This window comes from Zalophus californianus, chromosome 3 (assembly GCF_009762305.2).
Source record: "Zalophus californianus isolate mZalCal1 chromosome 3, mZalCal1.pri.v2, whole genome shotgun sequence".
Lineage (NCBI taxonomy): Eukaryota > Metazoa > Chordata > Mammalia > Carnivora > Otariidae > Zalophus > Zalophus californianus.
Genome location: NC_045597.1, coordinates 59,673,199 through 59,696,434, shown reverse-complemented (window position 1 = coordinate 59,696,434; position 23,236 = coordinate 59,673,199). Strand labels below are relative to the sequence as shown.

Here is a 23,236-nt window from a genome sequence, read left to right as displayed (position 1 = left end):
TTGTATGAATATATCACAATTTATTTAACCATTTATCTGTTGGTGACATTTGAGTTGTTTCAAATTGGAGACTGTTAAAAATAAAGCTACTATGAATATTCATGTACAGATCTCTGTAGGAACATGTACTGTCTTTTCTTATGGAAATACCTAGAATGAAATGGATCATATATTGGTGTATGTTTAACTTTTCAAGAAACTGCCAAACTGTTTCCAAACCGATTATATCATTTTACATTCCTATTAGGAGTGTGTAAAGTTCTAATTTCTCCACATCCTTAACAACACTTTTCATTTTAGCGTTCTAATAGATGTGTATACATTTTTTTTTGTATATGGATATCCAGTTGTTCCATCATGGTTTTACTCTATGTTTCCCCTAAAGACTAATGAGGTTAATAAGTTGAACTTCTTTTCATATGCTTATTTGCTATGTGGGTTATCTTCTTGGTGAAGTTATTATTCAAGTCTTTTGCCTATTTTTTGAGACTTGTTTGCTCATTGTTGAGTTTTGAGAGTTGGTCACATTCTTTTATTTTTTAATCTTTATTTATTTATTTTTTAAGTGATCTCTATACCCAATGTGGGGCTTGAACTCATGACCCCCGAGATCAAGAGGCACATGCTCTACTGACTGAGACAGCCAGGAACCCTGAGAGTACGTTACATTCTTGATACAAATCCTTTATTACATGCTTTGCAAATATTTCTCTCAGGCTAGAGCTTGTCTCCTTTAGCAGTGTATTTTAAAGAATAGAAGTTTGTAAAAATTTTATGTAAAAGTTTGTAAAAAAGTCCAATTTCCCAATTTGTTCATTTATGGATTGTACTTTTGATGTCACATCTAAGAAATCTTTGTCTAACTCAGAGTCACAAAAATTTTCTTACATTTTCTCTAGAAGTTTAATAGTAATGTCAGGTTTTATGTTTAGGTCTGTGATCAATTTTGAATACATTTTTTTACATGGTGTGAGATATGAATCAAATTCCTATTTTTATATATGGATATCCAGTTCTTCCAAGCACACTGTGTTAAAAACAACAACAACAACAACAGCTATTCTTTCTTCACTTAATTACCTTTGCACTTTGTCAAAAATCTGTTATCCTTCTGTATGTGGCCTACGCCTGTACTCTCTATTCCATTACATCAATCTATTTGCCTATTCTTACACTAAAACCACTGTTTTGATTACCGTACATATTTAATAAGTCTTGAAATCAGGTAGTATCAGCCCTCCAACTTTGTTCTTTTTGTCAAAGTTAATTATTTTGGCTATTCTAGATCTTCGCATTTCTATATGAATTTTAGAATCAGCTTTCCTTTTTTTTTTTTTTAAACTTACTGAGATTTTGATTTGGTTTGTGTTGAACCTATAGATAATTTAAGGGGAGTTGACATGTTAACAATATGAGCCCACTGAGCCAGGTAAATCTCTCCAATTATTTAAGCTGCCTTTACTTCCTCTCAACAGTATTTGCTGGTTTCAGCATACAGATCTTTTATGCCTTTTATCAGATTTTTTCCTAAATATTTCATATTTTTATGCTATTGTAAATGATACATTTTTTTGCATTTCCATTTTCGGTTGTTTGTTGCTAGAGCATAGAAATACAGATGATTATTGTATATTGATCTTGTATCCTGCAATTTTGCTACATTCACCAATTAGTTCTAGTAGCTTTTTGTAGATTCCACCAAGTGGAACAGATGGATAATTATGTCAGTTTTATTTCTTCCTTTCCAATCTGAATGTATTTTTTTCTTTTCTTGCCTGACTTCACTGGCAGAACCTCCAATGTTGAATAAAAGTAAGAGCAGGGGCACCTGGGTGACTCAGTCAGTTGAGTGTCCAAGTCTTGATTTCAGCTCAGGTCATGATCTCAGGGTCATAGGATCCAGCCTCGTATGGAGCTCTGTGCTCAGCATTTGTCTGCTTGGGATTCTCTCCCTCTCCCTCTCCTTGTGCCCCTCATCCCACTCACACTCTAAATGAATGAATGAATGAATGAATGAATGAATGAATGAATGAAAATAAAATCTTTAAAAAAAAGTGGTAAGAGCAGACATCATTGTTTTGTTCCTGATTTTAGGGGGCAAGCATGCAGTCTTTTACCAGTAGGTATGGGATTATCTATAGGTTTTCTGTAGATGCACTTTATCTGGTTGAAGAAGTACCCTTCCATTCCCAGTTTGCTAAGTTTTTAAATAGGGAATGAATACTAGATTTTGTCAGATGTTTTTTCTGCATTTATTGAGATGATCAGTTTTTCTTTTTTAGATTAATTTGGTGAGTTACAGTGATTAATTTTTGAATGTTAAACCAATCCTGTATTCTTGGAATAAATAGCACCCAATAAATAATATTTTTATATATTGTTAGATTTGATTTGATAAAATTTTGTCTAGAATTTTTTACATCTGTGTTCATAAGGGAAATTGGCCTGAGTTTTCTTTTCTTGTAATGTCTTTGTGTAGCTTGGGTATCAGGGTAATACTGGCCACAAAGAACAAGCTTGGAAGTATTCCTTTCTCTTCACTTTTCTGTAAGAGTTTGTGTGTGATTGGTATTTTTTTTTTCTCTAAATGTTGGAAGGATTCACCAGTAAAGTCCTGTGGGCCAAGACTTTTCTTTATGGAATGTTTTAAACTAAAAATTCAATTTTTTGGAAATGGATAGATGACCATTCAGGTTATCTATTTCTTCTTGAGTCAGCTTTGGTAGTTTATGTCTTTCAAGGAACTTGGTCATTTCTAAGTTGTTAAATTTTTTGCCTAAAGTTGTTCATAATATTCCTTTATTATCCTTGAAATATCTGTAGAATTTGTAATGATGTCACCTCTCTCATTCCTGATACTGGTCTTCCTGATAAGTGTCTTCCCTTTTTTTTTTTCCTAACCAGTCTGGCTAAAGGTTTATCAATTCTATTGATCTCAAACAACCAGGTTTTGATTACATAGATATTCTCAATTGATCTTCGTTTTCTATTTCATTGATTTCCACTTTGACCTTTATTTCATTTCTTTTGCTTCTTTGTGTTTAATTTGCTCTTCTTGTATAGTTTCTTAAGGTGGAAGTTAAGGTCATTGCTTTGAGACTTTGTATTTTTTAATGTAGGCATTTCGTTTATATAAATTCTGATATATTGTATTTTTATTCTCCCTCAGGTCAAAATACTTCCTAATTTCACTTTGGATTTCTTCTTTTAATCAGTGGGATATGTAGAAGCATGTGATTTTGTTTCCAAATATTCATGGATTTTCCAGTTAGCTTTCTGTTACTGATTTCTAATTTAATTCCACTGTGGTCAGAGGACATACTTTGCATGACTTAAATCCTCTAAAATGTACTGAGACATATTTTACAGTCTAATACAGAGATTGGCAAACTTTTTCTGTAAGGGGTCAGACAGTAAATATTTTAAGCTTTGTGGGTGACATACAGTTTCTCCTGTCACATATTTTCTTTTCTTTTTTACTTTTAAGAAATCTTTCAAAATGAGAAAACCATCCTTAGTTCATAGGCCATACAAAACCAGGCTAGATTTGGCCCCCCAGTCATAGTTTGCTAACCCCTGGCCAGGAATATGGTCTCTCTGGGTAAAAGTTTCATGTACTCTTTAAAGAGAATGTGTATTCTACTGTTAGTGGAATGTTAGGGAAGTTGGGTAATATTGGTGGATAGTGTTGAGTTTACTATATCCTTGCTATGTTTCAGCTTGTCCTAGCAATTACTGAAGGGGAAGTATTGAAATCTCTCACTATAATTATAGATTTGTCTGTTTCTCCTTGCAGTTCTATCAGATTTTGCTCTACATATTTTGAACCTCTTTTTATTTGGGGCATAAACATTTAGGATTGTTATATCCTCCTGATTGACTCCTTTATTATTATGAAATGACCTTCTTTAACCCTGGTAATATTCTTTGCTCTGAAATCTTACTTTATTTCTACTATGTTAATACAGCCCCACTAGTTTCTTTTGACTAATGTCAGCATCAGTATGGTATATCTTTTTCCATCCTTTCATTCTTAACATTTTTGTGTCTTTATATGTAAAGTGTGTTGAGTCATGCTTTCTATCCAATCTGACAATCTCTACTCTTTGATTAGGATTTTTAGGTCATTTACATTTAATGTGATTATTGATATAATTAGATTTAAGTCTATCATCTTGCTATTTTCTATTTGTTCCATTTGTTCTGTGTTCCATCTGTTCATTGTTCCTTTTTTTCTTTTTCTGCCTTCTTTTGGATTGAGTACTTTATTATTCCATTTTTTTCTTTGTTGGCTTATTACCTGTAACAGTTTTGTTATTATTCTACTGGTTGCTTTAGGGTTTATAGTCTACATATTTATCACACTCTACTTTCAAGTGAATTTATACCATTTAACATATAATAAAAGATCCTTATACTATCTTATTTCTATTTTTCTCCTCCTGGTCTTTATGCTATTGTTGGCATATATTTACTAATGCATGTTGTAAACCCCATAATACAATGCTTTTATTTTTGTTTAAACAGTTGATTATCTTAAAGAGAATTAAATGTAAAAAGAACTTAAACATTTACCCTGTAGTTACCTTTTCCAGTGTCCATCATTCCTTTGTGTAGATCTATATTTCCATCTGGTATCATTTCCCTTCCATCTGAATGACTTTTTTTTTTTTAAAGATTTTATTTATTTGTTTGAGAAAGAGAGAACGAGAGAGAGAGCACATGGGGGGGGGAAGGTTAGAGGGAGAAGCAGACTCCCTGCTGAGAAGGGAGCGTGATGTGGGACTCGATCCAGGGACTCCAGGATCATGACCTGAGCCGAAGACAGTCGCTTAACAACTGAGCCACCCAGGCGCCCCTGAATGACTTTCTTTAACATTTCTTGTAGTGCAGTCTGTTGGCAATGATACTAAATTTTCATTCTGTGAATTTTCAGAGTCTTTGAAACACTCTCAGATTCAAAGTAAGTAATCATCAGTTAATCTACTCCCTACCATACACTACTATAAATAGCCTGGGCTAAAGTATAAAAGAGAAAACTGAAAAGGAGCATATTGTACACCATGAAATAGCCTAGAACCTTGCCTCTAAAAGTAAGTTGGAGGCAAAGGAAACTTATAGTATGCAGGGTGCTAAAAGCTACTGAATAAACATGAGGCATCTTCTTAGATATCAATTTTACTCAGGGATTTTGGAAAAAATATATAAGCATTATATTTATACTAAACATAAGACTGTTATGATATGTAATGCAACATTTACAGTAAATTTAAGACAAAACAAGAAACTAAAAATTCTGGTTTGGGATCAAGCTTCTAGGGCACTTTTTTTCACTTTTCTCTACTATTAACCACACTTTTGTGAAAAAGTTTAAGAAGCTGTGAACTTGATGATTATTCATGATTTATTAAAACCTCCCCTAAAATTGGATGCTGTCAACAAATGTAGGTTATTCACAGAGGTTTTTATTTAATTTATGAATTGACCACTATATCCTGTTATTCAGCTCATGAATCATTTCTTATTGTGCTCATGAAAACTACACTTAATTCCAAGTTTTTTAAATACTTACTTACCAATTTTCACTTTTGCGGCTATCAGCATGCCTACATCAATCAGTACCTACAACACTGTCCAATTTTCTGATTCCAATCCAGGATAGAATAATAATACACATAAACAAGGCTGTTAGAAATAAGCCTAAAACAAAGAAAAATAGGCTGGCTATGAAGATCCTACTGGAAAATCCACTTGTAAGTCTGCATCCTAAGGAAATAAAGCAAAAATTTAACTATTAGATTGTCCCTTTTACAAAGAGAAAAACATAAGTATAATACCCCCCAAATAAGAAATTGCCTAAATTATGCTATATCCTTATTCTATATGGAATACCTACTCAGCCATTAAAGGATATTATAGCTGAATATTTATTACTAGGATGAACAACAAACAGGTATGAAAATGTAATAAAAGGGGTTAACAGTGGTTATTTCTGGGTTTGGATTAATTTTTTTTCTACATCTTGCTCATCTTGTTGTATATTCTTTAATAGCAACTGCATATAATAAGAAACACCCAAAGTTTCCAAAAATACTAATTCAACATGAATACTTATTCCAAACGATGAGATCATCATTTGTTTATCCATTAATCAACAAATATTTGCAGTATTAAATAAGACAAGTTCTTGCCCTCATGACTCTTAATTTGTGAGGACAAAAAGGGCAAAATCAACAATCTTGGAAATTTTTTATTCCTCTTCTTCATTCTCATTACTTGATTGCCTAGTCATTCCCTCCCTTATTTATAGAGGACTTTGGCACCTGACTTCCAATATCTGCCTCCCCTGCATTTCCTGCCATCATGTGCCACTTCAGTGTCCACATGGACAACCCATCCAACAACCTTGAGCTCTGACTCCACCAGCTTACAACCACTTCATTCAGTGATCCATACCCAGACCCATACCATCCATCAACCTTCTGATCACCAGGAAATTGTTCCACAGCCTTAGACTTCAATATTATTGATCTCAGACCACAATCACTTATCATTCTAATTTTTTCACTCTCTTATTCCCTAAACACCTGCTTTTTTATCTTATTTTAACCTCTATTCCTCAACTATTCCCTTTTCTTTTTTTCAAACTACAATCTCCAGCATGGCTTCATATCTTTTCCTATCTAGCTTAGTTTCCCAGGTACATCAGTCTATCTCGATAATAACCTTGCCCCCTGGCTAATTCCCTCTTCCATTCCTTAGGGCATATATTTTATGCCACCTTACTACAACCCAAACTTGCTACTTCACCTATGCCCTTATCTTTAACATCTCCTTTATCAGAAAAAAAGTCAAAACTATAAGCTATGAACCTCCTAACCTTCTTGTTCCACATTTACAAGTTATATATGAACTATCTTCACCTCCTTTCTTCTAATCTTAGAGGAAGGAGTATCCTATCTCTTCTTCCAGGTCAACTCTTTTACTACACCCTTGATCCCACATTCCCTCATCTCCTACAGATCTTTCTTTACCTTTATCCCTCTTCTCTTTAATCTCTTCTCTTCCTCTTCTGATGACTCTCCCCACATTTTATAAATATTAAACTCTCTTCACTGGAGAATCCCCTCCTCAATTCTATAAACTACTCCCTATAGTGATCCTTTATTTCTGTTTTAAAGAAGAAATGAAAAGCCTTGAAATAATATAAATCTATTGTAACTTTTCTCAATTTAAAATACTTTTCAGGATGCCTGGGTGGCTCAGTCGGTTAAGCGTCTGCCTTCGGCTCAGGGGGTCCCAGGGTCCTGGGATCAAATCCTGCATCTGGCTCCTTGCTCAGCAGGGAGCCTGCTTCTCCCTCTACCTGCCCCTCCCCCTGCTTGTGCTCTCTCTCTGGCAAATAAATAAATAAAATCTTTAATAAATAAAATATTTTTCAACCCAACACAGAATTCTGCTATCATCAGCACACTGAAAATGTTCTGGCAAACATTACTAATAACAAAATTGCCAAATCCTATTATCTTTTTCAATTTACTTGACCTGTCTTTATCTTCTGATACTGACTCTTTTTTCCTGAATCCTGTCCCCCACTGGCTTCTAGAACTCTGAGCTCTGTTGGTGCTCCCTTCCATCCTTCTGCTATTTATGTTTAGTTTATTTTTTTTGCTGTCTTCTGTTACTTTGCCCATTTACTAATGTTGGTTTTCATTTCCTCTCACTATATTCAGTTTCTATGAGCAATGGCATCCAGTTCCCCCAAAATTTCAACTACTACCTTTTTAGTGACATCCACTCCCAGCTCCAGCCTTTCTCCTAAGCCTCAGATACACATGCTGAGCTCCCTACTGAACTTCTCTATATGGATATCCCAGTGACAATCTTCCATATTCAGTATGTCTTCATTGAGTTTCTCATCTCCTTCCCCTTTCCTAGTTTTCTATTCCACATCCTTATACACACATACACATAAACCAAAATCCCTGTTCTTCTCCATTTGCCTCTATCCTGGTTAATTATACCACTATTGTACTCTACAACCAAGCCAGGAACTAGAAAATCGTTCTAGATTCTTCTTCATCTCTATCCCAACCATTACTACCCTAGTCCAAAATCCTATTATTTGCCCCCATGATTGTAAAACCACATAAAACTACTTCCATTTACTTAAGTAATAATAATTATTACACATAATAATATGTAATAATAGAGCACATTTTACAACATTTCCCTTAGTATTTAAATAATGAAATTACGATCATGTTACCTAATTAGCAAACCGTGAAGGCTTATACAGAAGCATAAATAGTCTCCACTATTCCTAGAGATCAGAAACCTTGTTTATACCCCCGTACCTAAGTTTTTAATCACACAGCAGTTGTTGCTTTACTATCTGTTCACTTTTGAATAAGGTAAACATGGCACACTTAAAGATAATCATAATAATCATTAAGCTGCAAATTAAAAGGTCAATAAATAGTAGGATCCATATTTTTATATAACAAAATACAATTTCATACCTTGTTAGTTCACCAGGATTTCTTTAAAACATATACCACACACATACCTATACACATAGACCACGTTAGGAATTACATAAACTAACAAACTGAGTTTTCCCTATAAACTGAGCTTCCTTTCATTCCTATTCTACTGTCTTTAACAGCACTCAACCTATCCATGCTTCCAAAATTATGAAAGTGAATGCACCCCCACAGCCACCCTTGTAGTTAGTGTGGCATAGGTAGATCAGAGGGGTCCCACTGCCTCCCCAAATCTTTTCCACTTTGCTTTCTAATGCCTGAAAGATGGAACCATCTATTCCACAAGATACAAACTGCAATTTTCCTGAAGAAGAAAAACAAAGTATAGTATTTAATAATGCTAAATGAATGAAATTCAATAATACCAAGACACGAAAGACAAATACAGTCTTCCTTTGTCAATTGGGAGAGAGAGAAAAGTGGTATATTGTTAAGGGGCCTTCTGAAGCAATGCCTTCCAAATCATTCCTGATTTTTTTCAGTATTCTTTAATACACATGATGTATTTTATAACTGGGGGCCAGGGGACGTTCAAAAGTGAGTCCACAGGTCTAGTGTCCCAAGGGCAAATAAAAGTATTTTTACATCGAGTGATTTACAAGAAGCTTTGAACTTATCGTAATTAACAACTGTATTACTAACATTTTTTACATCTAAAGGATTAAACTTTAGGAACTTTCAATTTTATATTCCTTTCCTTTTAAAGGAAATATGTGTATAAATAAAGGTAGATGGGAGGATCATTAGGTTTGAGCATATGCTATAAGAATTTCTTGTCAGGAAAAGTTGTGTATCCACCATAATATATTAGTAGTTTTGCAGTTATTAAAAATATTGCAGTTAAGTCACATGAGCTTTGGGTTGTTTTGCCAATGGCATAAATATCTAATTGTTAAAGAAAACCCTGTGCTTATAAAATACATCCTCCCAAAAGGGGAAAAAATTAGTATGTATGATATTCAAACCACTTATTTTTCTTTAAGAGTTTTCTTAAAATTAGGTATATGCATTGTATATACCATCCTGGGTTCACTGGGTCAAAAGTTAATAGTATAGGGTCATCAAGTAAATTAAATGTTAACAGCAAAAATTAAAGGACTTAATTTAAAAACATAGGGCCTAATCCTATGATGAAGAAAAGTGGGGAAAAAGTGTTCCCACAAGAGCTGTAAACTGTTCACCTATTTAAAATAAATTACTTCTTCAGAGCTGCCTTAAAAAGTTAATTTGTTTTAAACACATAAGCATTTCTTTGCCAAAAAAGAATGTGCTATATTTTATTCTCATTTCCCTACAGATTTGTGCTACATGAAAGAAATAATTTTTTTACATATGAAGAATAGAAATGTAGCATGAAGCTCAACTGTCATAAAGAACTCATCACACATTCTCAGTCACATCTCCTAAAGACCAGAGGGTCTCAATTTTACTTCTGTTTACTAAAAATAAGTAAGAAATGAATGATCATAGGTTCCTGGCTCTCTGTTCTTCTCAACTTCCAGGACAAGGCTCGCCCCAAATCAACAAAGTCTCTGAGAAGGTCATGAGTTATAATTTTTAAAAGTTTTTACTCAATGTGAAGTTTATTTTATTAAAACCCTTCAATTTTCTTTTGACAAAGGATCAATAGATCCATTTCTATTATTTACCAGTCCTTTTTATTATCTTAAATTTTATTATCTTGAATTTAATTTAAGACATTTTAATGGCTAGGACAAAAAGTTAACTAACACTTGGTATATTTCAGACCATATATGGTATATGATTTACCGTTCTGGGTGTGTCACTTTTTGAGAGGGGCCCCGTTAAACTGGAGCATAACCAGAAGGAAGCCAAGATGGTGAAGGGTTTAAAATCACAGAGCCACTAAGGAAACTAAGGATCTTTGGAGGGCCGTGATTCAGTTGTCTTCATGGCTGAACATAATAGTGATCATATTTTTTTTTAAGTTTTTTTTTTTTTTTTAGTAATGTCTACACCCAACATGTAGAACTCATGACTCTGAGATTAAGAGTCTCTCGCTCTTCCAACTGAGCCAGCCAGGTGCCCCAGTAGTAGTCATATTTAAAAGGTTATCACACATAGATGGGAATTAATTTATTCTCAGTAGCTGCATGGGGCACTTTGACAATGGGTAGTGGTTACAAAGAGACATGTTTTAACTACTAAGACTTTATGACTCCAAAGCTATTATTTTAATAAAACAACATTCCAAAACATTCTATTTAATATTTCATCTAAAAGCAGCATGTTCACACGAATTTGTTAGAAAGTAGGTAACTGAAATAAGTGGGTTTATCCTTTTCCAGGTATCCTTATTGGTAAAGGGAGTGAGGAGAGCTCAGACTTCAGTAAATATTAACCATTATTAATTGTAAATGAATTTTAGATCAGTCTCATAATCTGTGCTCAAGAATATGGAAGTAAAACAATTATTCATATGGAGGGAAAAAACCCTTATACTTCTATAACCTTAAGTCAGAGTTGAAAATGCTATGTATGAATCTGTTCTACTTCCATAATACTCACCCATAATACTATTTTTTAATTGAAATAAACTGATATTTGCCTAATTTTCTTAAACATTACAAGAACTTAAAATACATAGATCATTCCTACCTAAGCTATAGTAGTATATGCCTGATTTATTAAATTATTCTACATTTAATTTATATCTTCCTGAGGCTAAAACTATGACTTACTGGTAAAAACTGTCAACTCAAGCAAGTTAGGGTTACCATCCCAGGCACTGAAGTTAATTATCAGAGCCCCCCAAAAGAGGCGACCTTACAGACATATAAACCAGATTCAAATTACACATAACTTAATTCTTCCATGTACCACTAAGACTGTAGCTAATTTTCATTACTACTTAGTTAATTTTGCATATCTCTGGATACCTTAAGATCATCCAGTTGGATTCTCCATCTCTCTCAAATTCTGCACTAAAGTCATGCTAACAAGTGGGATCTAAATTTTTATGAACAAGAGAAGCAAGTGCTTTAAAAAATAGATTTTTAAGAATTATGTGATCCATCAGTCCATCAGCACCCTCCAGTCTCTTAACAATGTCCTCAATTATTGATTTTAAAAAGTAAATCAATAAAAATGAGATAGATGGTGAAAACTTGCAAATTTCTTTACTTTCACTTTCAGGTTTTGCTTTTTCAAATATTCCTTAAGCTTTTTGTGTTTGTTTTCCTTCTTTTGTTAACTGTGTATTTGTTAATGGTTCTCTTTTTCTTATAGACTTATCTCTGTACATTGAGGATATTAACCCATTATCTGCTTTATAAGTTAAAAACATTTTTCAGTTTGTCATGTGTCTTTTGTATTAATAGTGAATTTTTCCCTTTGTATTTATTTTTTGTGTAGCTACCAATGTTCTCTGAGATTCTGTGACCCTTTTTATCACTCTATATATCTCAGTGACCTCATCCAAGCCCATAGGTTAAACTACCATCTATGACTGGTCAACTAGTAAATCTATAGACAACATGCAAACCAGACCTTTCCCCTAAATTCCAGACGTCTAAATCAAAATCCAATCCTACTATCTAGTTATCTGTAAAGTGAGGATGGGAGGATGTACTTAACCCACCAGGCATCTCAGAATCAATACTTCATATATCAAAATCCATCAAACCTGTTCTAGTTTCCTTATCTCAGGAAATGGCACCGACAGCCACTCATGCCCACACCAGAAACCTAGGAGTCCTGTGACGTATCTCCTCCTCTCTTCTCCATAAACAAATTTTGTTTGTTTAAACCTTCTCTGTAGGGGCGCCTGGGTGGCTCAGTCGTTAAGTGTCTGCCTTCGGCTCAGGTCATGATCCCGGAGTCCTGGGATCAAGCCCCACATCGGGCTCCCTGCTCAGCCAGGAGCCTGCTTCTCCCTCTCCCACTCCCCCTGCTTGTGTTCCCTCTGTCGCTGTCTCTCCCTGTCAGATAAACAAATTCTTTAAATAAATAAACAAACAAACAAACAAACCAACCAACCTTCTCTGTAGTCTTACCTTCCAACTTTTTCCATTCTTACTCTGCTCTAGCCATATGGGCATTGAATTTACCAGTCTTTCCTGCTCAGGATGTTAATATACACTCTTCCTTTGCTTAGAATGTTCTTCCTTTCTTTTTGGCCTGGCTAATTCCTAAGTCTCCGCTTAACTGTCCCACCTTAGGAAGGCCTTACTTAAACCTACAGTGTTAGGTCCCCATGGTGTATGCTTTCATTGCATTTGTATTTTTCTGGTACAGTACTTATCACAGTTGTAATTTGTGTAACTATTAACTTAAACATTGTTTCTCTCACTAGACTATGAGAAGCAGTGACTAATATGCTCAGTACCTTGCACAATACATGACACTTTGCATGTGCTAGTTACCTGGAAATACCTACATATTAATACTGAATAAATAAATTCAATCCCTTTCATACTTCATTTCATTCCCATTTCTACTTCTTTAGTTCAAGTACTCTTTATTGCTTGCCGGGATACTACAATAGCCTCTTAAGGCCTCAACCACTGCTCTCACATTTTCTAATCTGTTCTCCAGGATCCTTGGATTTTTTTTTTAAGATTTTATTTATTTATTTGTCACAGAGGAAGAGAGAGAAAGAGCACAACCAGGGGGATTGACAGGCAGAGGGAAAAGCAGGCTCCCCACTGAGCAAGGAGCCCAATTCAGGACTCGATTCCAGGACCCTGGGATCTTGACGTGAGCCGAAGGCAGATGCTTAACCAACTGAGCCCCCCAGGCATCCCTCCAGTATCCTTCTTAAAGTGAGTTTCTAAAATATATATCTGATCATATTACTTACTGGTTTGAGATTTTTTTAAGTGCATTTTATAAAGGTGACATGCAAGACCCTTCATGATTACCTCTATCCACTTGATCAGGCTAAACTTTCTCAACTCCTCCAAAGACATGTAGCAACAAATCATATAAACTACCTGAATTTTCCTGAACATGCAGGTTCTTCCTGACTTGTTTTCTTACAATCCAGTGATTATGTTTAAAATGCTTTCTATGGCTTATTTCTACTCTCTCTTTCACACTGGAATAATCCCAGTCCTTTAAGGTTCCGTTAAGGTATCCCTCAAGATATAGCTCTACTACTGAAAAGCTTTCCTGAGCCACTTATTCCTAACCTGGTTTAAATGCTCTTTTGTCTATTATTTCTCTAATTGTCATTTTTAGAGAATTTATCTATCTTCCATTAGGCTTTCAGTTTCTTCCTAGCAGGGACTACATATTTTTCATCTCTATATATCCAACCCTGGTTTGGGCTTTGGTAATTGTTTGATTACATGTGTGTGCCAAAACATATCAAACCCATTAAAACATACCTACCTGTGGGAACTGGTATTCCCACTTCTGGGAAATCTTCCAATAAATAAGCAAATAAATAAGAAGGTCATTAGAAAAGGCATATGCATAAAAATGTCCACTTCAGAATTATTTGTAATAGCAAAATATTAGAAACAACTTAAATGTCCAACAATAGAAGAATGGTAGAATCTGCTGAATGACCTGTAGCAATTTAGAATGAAGATTATAAAATGATACAGTAACTCACAGATGCTAACGACATGTTAAGTGGAAAAAGACAAAACTGATTTCACACTATGACCCTTTAAAATTGTATGTATAGATAGTGACTAAAAGGAAACATGAAAATTGTATGAGTGGTTTGTGTGGATTGTGATTTTGTTGCCTTTATTAAGAATTTTACAAATGTTGCCATGGTATCTTCTCAATTATAATTATAATGAAGATAATTTAAAATTAAGCCCATATCATTAACATATATATGTAAGTGTATGCACATTTGTATGTACGTACATTTTTGTTTGTGTATATAAATATTCTATATGTATGTATATATTTCCTAGTTCAGTCTTATGAAAGATCCAAGAAGCAGAAACACTTCATTAGCAAGAGCATACCTAGCCTTGGTCTCTAATACCATTCTGTACTAACAGGAAACAGGGCTCCTTAGAGAAAAGTCTAATTCCAAGGCCGGGACAGAGTAAGGACAAGATGAACATGGAACATCTTATTATACCAGAAAGTAAGGAAGTGCTCAAAAAAAAAAAAAAAGATATAGGCATATCACAAAAACATAGTACCCAGACTAAAAGTGCTCCCACTAGCTTAATCTGGGACAATGTAAATAACAAAATAATTAAATATAGACTTAAATATTTTAGAGGTGAAAGGTCGTGACATAACAACTTACCTTCAAGTGATTCATTTTTAAAAAGTGTACAAAATATACATATCTAAATATAGCTAGAACTCAAGAAATCAAAGCAAATACAGAATGGAAAAACAGGAATTCATAAGTTAATGCAGATAATAGAGAAGAAAGGGCTCTTTGTTCACAGTAGAATGCTATGGACTGACTTGGTAGATGTGGAGACAGTACTAGATTTGTTGAATCATTTTGCAACCATAATGGCAAAAAATATCAGCAATAATTGATGCTAAATTTAAATGGGAATTTTGATGATGAGCAGGATGTATCTTCAAATGTTTCCCCACAATTTGCTTTTTAATTGCTGGGAAGAAAAAAAAAAAACAGTAGCTATACAATGGAAGATTCAGTCCACATATGGACCAGGTGATCAAAACTAATATCACCTGGGGCGCCTGGGTGGCTCAGTCGTTAAGCGTCTGCCTTCAGCTCAGGTCATGATCCTAGCATCCTGGGATCAAGCCCCACATCGGGCTCCCTGCTCCGCGGAGAGCCTGCTTCTCCCTCTCCCTCTCCCCCTGCTGTGTTCCCTCTCTTGCTGTGTCTCTCTCTGTCAAATAAATAAATAAAACCTTAAAAAAAAAAAAAACCTAATATCACCAAGGAGGGACAGATGGAGCATGTGCTTCCAGAAGTGATACCCTACAAAGGACACATCTATCACCTGTGTAATAGTCCGGTTGAGAATATATATAACCCCAATTTAATCATGAGGAAACATCAGACAAAAACAAAATAAGGAACATTTTATTAAAAAGAGTGGTGGAGGGGTGCCCGGATGGCTCCCACAGTTAATCCAGCTCAGGTCATGGCCCCAGAGTTGTGAGATCATCAGCCTTGGGCTCTGTGCTCAGCGGGGAGTCTGCTTCTCTCCCTCTCCCTCGTGCCACTCCTCCCACTCTGGCGTTCCCTCTCTCTCTCAAGTAAATAAATCTTAAAAAAAAAAAAAAATGCAGTGGAGTGAAAAGCTATATTCTTTAAAAATTCTTTAAAAATGTCCAGGTCATAAAAGGTAAAGGCTGGAAATGTCCCAAAGTAAAGAAAGCTAAAGAGTCATGACATCTAAATGTATTACCTGACCCCAGACTGGCTCCTATACTGGAGGGGTAAATGCTAATAAGGGTCAAGCTACAAAACTGGAATATGGTGGTAGATTGAAGTATTATTTCAATGTAAATTTATGAATTGATAGGAAATACACTCTTAAATATTCATGGGTGACAGGCCAAAATGTATGTAACTTAACCTCAAATAGTTCAGAAAAAAATGTATTTAAGTATACATGTATGTGGCGAGAGAGAGACCTTGCACAAGAGCAAGCAAATGATAAGGATGTTCTTTGAACTATTTTTATTTTTGCAATTTTTTGTAAATTTTAAATTACTTCCTTTTTTAAAGATTTATTTATTTGAGAGAGAGAGCCTGGGCGAGTGTGGGGGGAGGGGCAAAGGGAGAGAATCTCAAGTAGACTCCCCACTGGATCCCAGGACCCATGAGATCATGACCTGAGCCAAAATCATGAATGGGACTCTTAACCGACTAAGCCAATTTTAAATTATTTCTAAGTAAAAAGATTTTTTAAGAATTAAGTCCACCTTGGAGAAACAAGACCAACAAGAAAATAAAAGTTACTTTAAAACCCATCTAAGCAAATTGTCTTTAAAACATTCTCCAGTGTATACTGTTTTCAAGTTACTGTTCAAAATGTTTTCAAGAGTCTTCATTCTTTTGTAAAAGATGAAGAGACCTATAGCTTTCACAGTTTTATCTAAATAAGTCAATATGTTGAAGCCAACATTCCATCAGTTGTAGCTTACTCTGTTAGAAACAGCAGGAGGGAAAGAAAGCATTGAAATTACAAAACCTCTGTTCTCCACACTACCCATATTTACCATTTGTTTGCTGGTGATTGCATTCCAGTTTCCAAGTAAAACCTCAGATTTTAAATTATGACTTTAGTTGTACTGTTATGACAAGTAGAGTATGCAGAGACACAAATGGGCTGGGTGGAAAGGAGTGGGGGTAGGGCTGATGAATTCTTCACCATGTTGAAGATGAAAGCTGAAAACTTCTGCCCTAATTGAGTACCTAAATAATTGATTTCTTTTTTTCATAAAGTACGTAACTATGTGGAGTATTAAAGTTTGGAGAAGGTATTCTTACCAGTTTTTACCTGTGAATTTGATCATCTGAAGTAAAAAACACTTTTTCCCCCTTTAAAATTCAGCTCAATTATTTGCACCCCCTTGTGGTCACAACATAAACTTCTTGGTTTTCAAAACATTTTTTCCAATTGGGCTTTTTGTTCAGGCATGGGAACCATGTTACTCGATTTTGTTTTCTCCCATTTTGGTGAATTGAGAAGATTTATAAAGGGTTTTGGTTTATTGAATAGTATTTTAAATAAAACAGGACTTAACTTTTCTACAAGTGACCGCCATATAAACTTTAGTCTGTGCAAAATGGAGATTACACCAACCTCAAGTGTTACTATGAGGATTCAAGGGGAAAATGCACATACAGGCTTAACTGACACATAGTAGGAACTCAGTAAATATTATTTACCAACAACATCATCACTTTAGAGTTCTCTTGACAGAATATATCTAAAAGGGGACTAGATCAAAAATTTACCAGTTCATGAAGTTCAAGTACAATTGTGCAAATAAGTTCCCCAAATATACCACTTATTCAGATTACTACTAGCTGGTTCTCACCACAGATACATTTTTAAAGAACAAAGAATATGTATTTATCTCTGGATGACAGAAATTTGGATAGTTTTTACTTTATATTTTAATTTATATTTTAGACTGGCCTGATTTTCCCTTCTCCCCCTTAATTTTAATAATTAGAAAAAGCAATAAAACTATTCCATTTCCATATGCATATTCTTTTGAAATGGTAAGAGTTAAATTTAACATCCTTATTCATCTGGCAGAAACCATTACTTATATTTGGCGAAAATAATTTGTCAGGCTGATTTATCATTTTAAGGGACTTTTGAACCCAAATACTTAACTCCTAATGGTGTTAACTTAAAACTTTTTAAAACACAAGAAGTTGTTTTAAAAAGGTCAGTGTTAATGAGTCACAATAGCTAACATTTACTACTAATAAACCAAACACTGTTCAAATGCCTTTACTATATTAGCTCATTTACATCCTTACAACCCAGTGAGATAATAAAAGAGCAAACTGAGAAAAAGTAACTCACATAGGGTCACAAAGCTAGTTAGTAACAGAGCCGAGATCCAAATCCAGGCAGTTTGGTTCCAGAGTCCACGCACTTAACCAGTGCACAAAAGAACCATAGAGATGTAAGACAAACACTACTCTGCAATGTTACTTCTTGATGATCTCAAATTATTAAAATCCATTTCTTTTCTAATTCTACCTCAGTAATGCAAATCATGCTAGCCTTCTCCCATTTCCTTACTTCTTAGTACGTCAGGCACTTTCAATATCCATCGTCTTCTTTAACCCTCACAATGATATGTTTTTGTACACTCCTACAGTTATGTCTATCACAAGTTGTTTTGCAACAAAAACTGGGAAAAAATGTAGCAATACCCCAGATTTTAAATTGTTGGATTCTTTAGAAAATGTATTATAACTTGGGATCAGGAAAAAAAGTAACCAAAAATAATCTTAAAATATAATAATTTAGAATCAATGGCACTGGTTTTGTTTTCATTTTCATCTTAACTAGCCTGGTGGCGGGTAGGATAACTCTCCCAAGCATATGAATGATTAAAAGAGGTTTTTAAGGAAGGTGTTAAAATACTGACAACTTTATCGTCATTTATTGTCATATCTTAGCGTCCAGTTTTTGAAGGTGACCACAGATCTGCCTAGGTCTTGTGCTTATACTTACTAGTTTTAAGATTTAGGGGCACATTTCTTAATCTGAGTCTCGGATGTCCTCATGTGTAAAATGACGATAATACCTTCTTAATAGGGCTGTTGTGAGCAGCAAACATCACCAATCCGTAAAGCGTTTATTTTGAACCGTACCCGTACTGAGAGTACAGTCAGTACGTGATATCTGGCTACTATTATTTTATTAATGTGTCGCACAATGGAAACCCGTCTTTGGTAGTTTCGGTTCCCTTACCACCCTTAAAAGACAGACACACACACACACACACACACACACTAAGTGATGGCCAAAGACTCCCCATTCACCTCTCCAAAACAGCAGAACATTTAAGAACAAGTGAGACAGTGAGAGAAACTGGACTGGATGAAAGTGCCTTCGTAACAGGCAGCCTAGAACCGGGAAGAAGAGCTCCAACGCACTGAAGTAATCCTTAACTCCAGACGCGCGCGAACGCATACACCGCACACACGACACACACAATTGTTGAGCAGGGGAAACCACGCCTCCTGTGTGTGCTCAGGTTGCATCGCACAGTAAGATAGAGAATGGCCCATGTTCCAGAATCTGACAGATGCGGACTCATCCACGTGCTTGCTACCTGTGTCTCCTAAGGCATATTACTTAGTAGTCTCTGAGCCTTCCTTTCCTGGTCTGCAAACCGATAATAATAACAGTACCTACCTCATAAAGTTGTTCTGAGGCTTAAGTGCAATAGCTCCTGTAAAGCGTTGACACAGCAAGTGCTATACGCACAGGCGGGGCTGTTTTTAAGCACACGTGTATCCATACAGAAGGTCTTAGAGACACATTCCGTTGTTAGGAGTTTAGACACTGGCAATAAAACGCTTTTCTTTTCGTCTAAGCTGCACCTTATTTGTTTTCCTCGAACAGTAGAATAATACCTATCGACTGACATGTCATCTATGGACCCCCGGGCCCACAGTCGCACGGTTCCTCCACGTCCGCGGCTGAGCAAAGGAGCTGCACGCACGCGCAAGAGAGGAGGTCGGAGGAGTGAGATTGAGGAAACGAAGTGAGAGCGGCGAACAGCGACGATTCTGCGCATGTTCAAGGCGCGGAGGTTGGGGTAGGAGTTTGCGCATGAGCAGAAGTGTCGGGAAAGCTGGAGAAGGGTTCGGAGGCGGTATTGACAGCTGTGGAGGCAGCCCGCGTTCCCGGCATGCCCCGGGGCGGCGGGGTTGGCTCTAACGAATTTGAATGAGGAGCCTCAGCGCTTTCGGCGCCATTTTCGAGTGATGCCTGATCTCATCAATCTAGTGGGAGAGACGGGATAACCTGTCCGAGATTATAGCGCTACGAGGACTCCGCCGAAAAATCACTAAAAAAATCGCCAAAAATTACTTCGAGCAAAGGGCAGTCCGTGGGGCTTCGCCGGGGTTGGCGCAGACGGTAAGAACCTGAAGAAGTAATAGTGGGACCTGGGAGGTGGCAGCGGTGGGACCGTCAGGCGATGGGGGTGCAGGGAGTGGGCACTGGGTCCGCTCTCATTTGAATGGCTAAAAATGCGAGGAGATGGGGTTAGGGGTAATTGGGTGCCTGGGAGTGGGCGGCGGCGGGCGGAATGTGGCGGGAGCGCGGAGAGACGGGGGCGTGGGGGGAGGGGAGTTGCAGTTTGAGCGGGACGCGGACGGGCTGCGGCGGAGCAGCCGCCGCCCAGCGGATCTGTCAGCCGGACCCCCCGCCCGGGGCCGGGCCCGGGGCGCGGCTGGGCTCCGCAGGCCGCGGCCTCTTGACAGGAGAAGGGGGACGAGCGTCCCCTCCCCCATTTGCCGAACCGAGCCGTCTTTTATCGCAGTTTTCCCGGCCCGCTGACTACCGTCTTCTGGTGACATGAAACTTAAGGTCGGCAGAAAATTAACCCGGAGTGGCGGGTGCCTCCAGTCCGTTGTGCGGACTTACCGCCCGCGGGACCCAGCACTGTATATTGTGCTTGATGCTGAAGCGTGAGGTGCCCTAGGCATGTGAGTTTCACAACGTAGCCCTCCCGCTCTGCGCTCCTCGGTCCCGGCAGGGGTAACCCTGACGGTGTCTGGCTTTTCCAATTTGGGTGAGATAGGGCGGGGGCAGACTTTTGAGGTTTTAGCGGGCTCCTAGGAAAGATGCTGGACTTTCGCTTTTTGCCCGGGATTTTTGTCATTTGCTCTCACGGTGTTGTTTTTTTCGGGGAGGGGCCGGGGGGAGACAGGGTTTCGAGCTTGCAATTTCCTTCACCCAGTTGCACTTTTCTTAGAGGACTTTTTCCTTCTCCAGTCTTTGAAACATGTCGCAAGGATAAAAGCAATCTGTGAAACTATTGATGTTTTCCTCCCGAAAAGTCTTAGCCCGGACAACTTAACGGTAATTTTGCAATCCCCACCTTTTCTCGGGAACTCTCTTGACTCTGAGGCGGAGGGAAGAGAGCTGTTATTTGTCTTTCCCTTTAGTGATTTTTTATCCTCATAGTTTCTACCAATTCTTAGTCGACAACTCTTGCATGATTTGGGCCAGTGACGGCTTTAACTTTAAGTAGTACTTTATAAATAATGGCCTTTGTAAAAATTCCTCATTAGAGATATATTAGGTTTTGTGTCTTTTTCGGCGCTGAAGGCACCACTGATTAACCCTTTCCTGGTGTGGTGTTTTGCGTGTGGGGTGCGCGGCTTTGGGTTGCGAATGTGCAGGAGATGGGTTTTGCAGCAGCTATTCAATTGTTCGCAAAGAGGAATAACGCTTTCTGGGAACCGCAATCTCACACTCTTTAGGACCACCTGCCTGAAGAGTTTTTCCTCCTGGAATTGATGTAACAATTGATCGATTTCTTATTTCTATAAAGACTAGAGGACCCGCCCTCATTTAGAATCTGTCCCCGAAGAGAATAGGAGAGCGCAATGTGATGTTTTTCAAATTTTATCTAACGGAGTTCCCAAAACACCGGACTTGTTACCCCCCCTGATTGGCTGGAAGAGAGCGGGACTGGAGGGGGTTTGAATGTTGAACACTAGATTACAATTCTCGACTTTCCGAAAATTTTTACTTTTAGAGAACCACGGAAATAGGAAACGTTAAGACGGGGATTGGGAGGGGGGAAGCTGGGATTTAATATTTTTTTCTTCCATAAAGGACTTTCGAATGATTCTGAAATGTATATTAAAAGTAAAACTGAGGAGGCAGTTTTCTTAAAAAATGTAATTCTGCTGGCTGAAATTGCAAGACTTTTATGTATTTGCCCCTGTTCCCTTTTGGTTAAAAACTGTACGATCTAGGTTTTTTATTTCTTTAACAAAAATTTTTCAGCTTAAATTACATATTCGATGCAGATTACGGGAGAATTGTTTCTTTTATTTTGATGAAAAGAAACTTTAATTTTCTTAGGAATGAGCTTCTCCACATTGTCCATAAAAATTGGTGTATTTAAATTTTTTTTCACATCTAACTTAAAATACATGGATTTTGCTAATTCAGCCATTGCTGTGGACTTAAAACTTAATTTACAAGAAATTTACGTTGCTTAATTATACAGTACAACAGGTAAGTATGCACAGGTGCCTATGTATGATTTCATTCCTTTGATAAATTCACTGTGAAGAAATATATTGCATACAACAGTGTAGGTGTGTTGTGTCTTACTTGGTTGGTTTTCAGTTGATTTTTGTTTAATGTTGCTTGAGACAGCAGTCAATATATTTCTATTTATTACCAAGCTTGTCATTCCGTTTAATTGCATCTTGATAAAAGGCGGGTGTGGTTTTCAAAGAAAATCGGTAAACTCAGTGATAAATAAGATAGCTGTAGATGCTTTTTTAAAGATTTTTTTAATTTAATAGAAATTAATGCTCTTTTATGAATAACAGTTGAAATTTTGAAACTTACAGTTTATATTCTCACATTTAGATCAAATATGCATTGTTAGAAAATACTCAAATGAAAAGATCCCACTACTTTTATAAATCTCTTTAGGGCTATAAATATAATTTATATTGAGTGGAACAGCTGAATTTATAAATCATACTATTTTGTATTGCCTTTATAACAGGAATTGCAATTACAGAATCTTTGTTCATTACCTTTTTTCAAAGCTGTTTATTTTGAAGCATCTCATGAAAATTTCATGAAAGGTGCTAATTATCCTTTCTATAAAATTTGACTTAATGAAGTTGTAGGAGACCCCATTTCTATTGTAAATGTAATCTTACCTGTGATACCAGATCTAGTGGGTTTTACTTTTTTACTGTTATTTGGGGTTTTGTGTTTTAATTTTCATTCAAATTATTATGTGACGTAGAGTTTTGAGGGTGGGGTGGGGGAAGGCTTTAAATTCCACCAGGCTGGTTAAATTTAACCATACTTTTTTAGTACTTTGGTTTATGGGGTTTTTTGTTTGTTTTGAGGGGTGATGGTGAAGGATTGTTTTGTTTAATAAGCCATTTTTTTAAAAAGTGAAAATTCCTTTATTTAAAATACTGCACTTAAAGCTTGAGAATGCACTAGCACCTAAATAAAATCCACAGCATTCAAAATATTTTCCCTTTTATGTGATGCTAGATA

At 36.5% G+C, this 23,236-nt stretch overlaps 1 long non-coding RNA gene across 1 annotated transcript; it reads right to left on the bottom strand.

Moving 5' to 3' along the window:
* Nucleotides 1–10: 10 nt before the first annotated feature.
* On the bottom strand, nt 11–19,508 carry LOC113919353. Its single transcript, XR_003518965.1, has 3 exons — nt 19,373–19,508; nt 5,577–5,766; nt 11–150 (listed from the first exon to the last, which is right to left on the bottom strand). It is a non-coding gene; the product is annotated as an uncharacterized LOC113919353 (long non-coding RNA).
* Between the last annotated feature and the right edge of the window lie 3,728 nt (nt 19,509–23,236).